Source organism: Anneissia japonica, unplaced genomic scaffold (assembly GCF_011630105.1).
Source record: "Anneissia japonica isolate Jap-2015-1 unplaced genomic scaffold, ASM1163010v1 scaffold25751_len24585_cov130, whole genome shotgun sequence".
Lineage (NCBI taxonomy): Eukaryota > Metazoa > Echinodermata > Crinoidea > Comatulida > Comatulidae > Anneissia > Anneissia japonica.
The window spans coordinates 17,436-22,644 of NW_022687943.1; the positions used below are offsets into that span (position 1 = coordinate 17,436).

The 5,209-nt window shown below is 31.3% G+C and overlaps 1 long non-coding RNA gene across 1 annotated transcript; it reads right to left on the reverse strand.

Annotated features, from left to right (window-relative positions):
* Positions 1-238: 238 nt before the first annotated feature.
* Positions 239-4,856, reverse strand: LOC117121080. The gene is made up of 3 exons (XR_004447476.1): positions 4,766-4,856; positions 1,194-1,261; positions 239-611 (listed from the first exon to the last, which is right to left on the reverse strand). It is a non-coding gene; the product is annotated as an uncharacterized LOC117121080 (long non-coding RNA).
* Positions 4,857-5,209: the final 353 nt, after the last annotated feature.

Sequence of the window (5,209 nt, forward strand, 5' to 3'; positions counted from 1 at the left end):
TGTTTGCAAGAGTAGAGCAGTCCAGCATATAGAGTATGCATTGAAGTGATACGCTTGTCAAAGTCTGGTCATAATGCAGGAATTTTCATTAATTTTGACCGTTAATTCACTGGTATAAAAATATGACACACTCTTCCTTTTGCTCAGCAGATCAATAATTTATGATACATTTGCAGTTTCTTGGCTGATTTTTTCTCTTGTAAAACATACTTTATCAAATCTGATAATCAAATATATCTTGAAAAATGAACAGATCTCTCAAGCACCATCTAACTGAGAACTGAACTATATGCCTTTCAATACTGCACAGATTAGCTTTAGCTTCAGAAGGAATACAGTTTATATTTGGTGCTTCCATTCCATGCAGCAAAGCTGAAAAAATAGCCTGCTCACAGTTGGACATTATCATCAAAGTTGCAAAGTTTAGACAATTGCTATGAAAGAACTAATGGCTTTTATGCTGGCTAGCTTAAAACCTTGTGGCAGACCTCATGAAGCTTGACAGCAGACATTTAGCAAGAGAATCCACTTATTCTCATCATGGTAAATTGTAAAGACTGGAATACTTGCATAGTTTCTTGTGTAATATCATACACAAATACCTTTGGAACCTGAATGAAAAGTAAAAAAAAAAATAAAATAAAATACAAACAGTATTATAACATGAAACAAAATATGTTAATCATATATCCAACAAAATAAGTTGGCTCATCAGGTGTCATTACCAGTATATGTCCAGTGAAATAATTTCATTATTCAAATAACCCAAATTTAGTAAGTGCATGTAATATGTATGTGTAATTTCGTTTAAATTACAATTCACCAAATACAACATAATGTAATTATATAATATTCAATTTCAATTATAATAAATTTAATTCCACATGCTTTGTGTTCCAGGTTAGATCTTGAAAGCGTACACCTTCCTCCTAATTTTGTTTTTTTTTTTGCATGTGAAAATAAGTTTATGGCACTAATGCCCCTTTTGATTTTCATGTGGTCATGAAAACCTATGTCTTTTATCGTATCAGCATATCGAGTGTGTCATGCGCACCATTTTTAAAAGCCAACCCTATCAACCTTTCATAAGTCAAATGTTTTGTGGAATATGAAATACATTCAGGTTTATACATTTAGTTCATCATCATCAAACTAAATCTGTTTGACAAATTTATTGAAAAAGAAATAGTTACCTTAATTGTGTTTAGTATCAGCCTGAGTTCTTTCAAGCAGTTCATGCACAGTGAATATCTACAGCAATCTGGACAAAGAGAATTCAGTTAGTTATACCAAGCGTTTCTGCCTGACTACCAAATCGATTAATATTTTAGAAATTAAGAGCAAAGTCTTGGTCCACAGCATCTTGACAAAATAAAACTTGAATGGTGCCTTACATCAGTTATGGCATGAGTATACCTTGATGTCTATATAATATTATATATTAATATATTATATGAAATATGTACTACAGAAAAAGTATTCTAAATTGAATCTACTTTTTTGTACATTTGGTCTTAGTAATTATTCAGTTCACAAAAACATTTAAAGCACATAGGCTTACTATCATGACTATCAAATGTTTTTGAAAATTTACAAGACTTTAGTTCTTGTTACATTACATTTCCTTTTAAATAACAAACTTTGTGTTCATCCGCACTGCTTTTTACACATTTAATAAAGAGCACAAAATACAGATAAAAACATGCACAGATAATGTGAGTACCTGTTACTTGATTGCATAAACAATTTGAGTATCAGTGTATCATTTAATACAAAGCATGGATAATTCATATTACTGCGATACATATTATTGTCATACAGACATATTATGATTGGAAACAAACTATTTCATTAAGAAAATATTGTAAAAGATGTCTTCTTGCAATTCATATACTCAGATATTTAGTTCATATGTACATTCATCAATTCATTAGTTTTTATTATATCATACATTTTCCATTTTTTATAATTGCTTCGTTAACTTTCATTTATATGTAACATGTTATATTTTCATTGCGACCAGATAAAATCAATAAATAAAATTACTATAATTTTGAAGAATAATCCATGGAAACATTTTAGCTCAAAACATGTGTAGCATCAATCCATAAACAATATTTTGATAAATGCATATTAAGAAAGAGAAAGCTAGATTTAGGCAAGACAGAGGAACTAATTAACACATTTGTATTTTGATGAATTTTACTGAACAAGCCATGAATGGCAGACAATGCTTTATCTCAATTTCGCTGATTTTGAAAGGGCCTTTGTCTTTATACAAAGATCTATGGAATATTATGAGCTGGGTACCTAAAAAATAAACAATGCAAAGTAAAAGCACTGTACAGTGGCTTTGAGTGCGTAACATTTGACCTAGTGGAGAGATTGAAAAAAGGATGCAACATATCAGAGTTCCTGTCTTACTGGTAGATGAGTAAGTTTATGACAAAAACAGTAGAAGATAGTGAAAATGGGATAAAATGGGAACACACAACAAACTAGATAACTGAGCACTTGCTGATAATATTTTATTAATTATCAAGCATTGTAAAGCAAATACAGACAAAATCAGCAAAATTGCTTAGAGAAACTTAAGCTTCGAGAGTGGGGTCAAAATAAGTATAAAAAAGACTTTTTAAGTGTAAAACTGTCATCAAAACAGATGTAGTTAAGAGAGTAGTTTCAGAGGATTACACAGATTCCCATTATTTGGAGCAAAAGAGAGACAGGTGACATGCAACATAAAATCACTAAAACAGAAGATCTTTCATGAAACTGAGAATATGAAATCGCAGCAACGTTAACAAGAAAACTAAGATAAAGTTTTTTCAGATGTTAGTAACATCAGTGCAGTTACATAGTTCTCAAAATTGGAAGTTAACGAAGGCAAATGAAAAACAAATTCACATATTGTTAAAAAAAATGTATGAGAAAAATAATAAAAATAACAGGAAGGCAGAATAACTAATAGAGAATTCTTAGCAAAACAGATATATGATCAGCCAATGAGAAAGTCAAAAACAGAAAATGGAAATCGACTGGTCATGTCTTAAGGCATGCCTATGGAAATGATTGCAACATTGCCATGACATTGGCAGGTGTCCTAAGTTGGAAAGAAGTCATTTCCAGGAGATTTGCAGTAGTGGTCTAATGGTGGGGGATGGGGAGAGTTAAATAAAGAAAGGGGAAGAGGCAGGGATCAAATTGCATTAATCACACCATGCTTTGAGCGGAACAGTGGCGGCTCTAGGATATATTTTCTGGGGGAGGTTTGACAGGGGACTTGAGCTCGTAGGCTCGAGCTGTGGGAGGGGGCTGAGAGGTGGTTCCCCTCCCAAAAGAGATTTTTTTTTAAAGAATAGCAACCTCTATATGGCAGGAAATGGCACTCGCAGACTGTGACAGACATATGTTGGCTTGGTGTGGGCCTATTGTTATATGTTTTATGGTCTGCTGCCCAACGAGCTCTGTCCGGCAGGGGGGGGGGTTTGACCTGTCCGGTGGAGGGAATTAAGCCCCCTGTTCCCCCGCTGGCACCGCCACTGGAGCTGGAGTAAGAAAATTTATGATTATACTACCTCTACATTGCTGGAAATGCCCTCTTAGACTTACATTTTTATAAATATTTTTCTAACCCATTTTTTCATATTTTGGAATATTTGCAGGCCCAGGCCAGCTGCCTCTAATTACTTGAATCTAATTTGGTTAATGAGCTTTCTTAACACATCTAATTGCATTTTGCTGTACATAGTGATATCCATCAGCACTGACTTCCATTAGAAAATTCATAATAAAGCAGTGAAAATATGGAAACTATGGATTTGCAAAGATAGATTAGTTTCTGGGAGATTCTTGCTTGCTTACAGGAACATTTATTTATTATTGTTTCTTTGTAAAATATATTAATTGTAAATTTAATTCTTTGTACGTAGAATTCTATGTAAGTTCAATTCTTTGTAAGTTGAATTCTTTGTTAGTTCAATTATTTGTAAGTTCAACTCTTTGTATGTTCAATTCTTTGTAACTTTAATTCTTTTCAAGCTCACTTCTTTTGAAAATTCTTTTCGAGATATAGTTCAAAGATACTTTCTGAAATATTGTTGAAAGATATGCTTTCTTAAGAATTTAAAATTATTTGTAAATTTAATTCTTTGCATGTAAAATTATATGCAAGTTCAATATTATTCTTAGTTCAATTATTTGTAAGTTCAACTCCTTGTAGGTTCCATTCTTTGTAAGTACAATTCTTTTTAAGTTTACTTATTTTAATATTTTATTGTTTAGTTTTTCGAGATATTGTTCAAAAATTATTTCGGAGATATAGTTACAAGATATCTTTTCTTACGAAATTAAAATTACTTTTTATTATCTTTTTTACTTTATACTTTTCATTTTTTCTTTTTCTTTTTTATTTACTTTCTTTTTTCTTTTTCATTGTAGAGTTATAAAGTAACCTTTAGTATCGATAACTTTCATATCATTTCATTGATAATATTAATGTGAATAACATAGACATGATCTGAAACATTACCAATTAAAATTTAATTTGAATGGCTTCATGGTAGCTATAATAAATTGGAATCACTTCTACCTGCAATGAATCTAGACCTTTGCCATAGACATGATCAATCAATGTGTCATTTTCAGTAGTAGAACATGTAACGTATTGTTGGTACCCATTCTGTGACATTAAGTTATTTACTTGAGAAGTTTCTTTGAACAAATTTTCATTAAAGTCACCCATTATAATACATTTTGTACTTACTTTATGCAGCTCTTCTAATAGGTCTCTCAAATTGTTACAGAATTGCTTCAAATTATAGTCAGGAGGTCGGTAAATTACTGAAACAACAACAGAAATTGGACAAGTTATCAAAAATGCAATTACCTCTATATTGTTAATACTTATGTTTAATCTGCTTGAAAATTTGTTCTTGGTATAGACTGCAACACCACCATGTGCCTGATTTTTAATTTAGAAGTCAAATTATTTGTATTAGAATATGAGTCATATCTTGCCTGATGATACAATTTATATGAGTCTGTACGCAAGTCAAAGAGATCATTATCTTTATTTAGCCATGTTTCAGTAAGGCATATGATACTTGAATTCACAAACAAACTATTACACTGAAGATCAGCAAAATGTTGTTTAAGCCCTTGAATGTTATGTAACATTATGGAAACTTTACAATCTGAATCATAAATT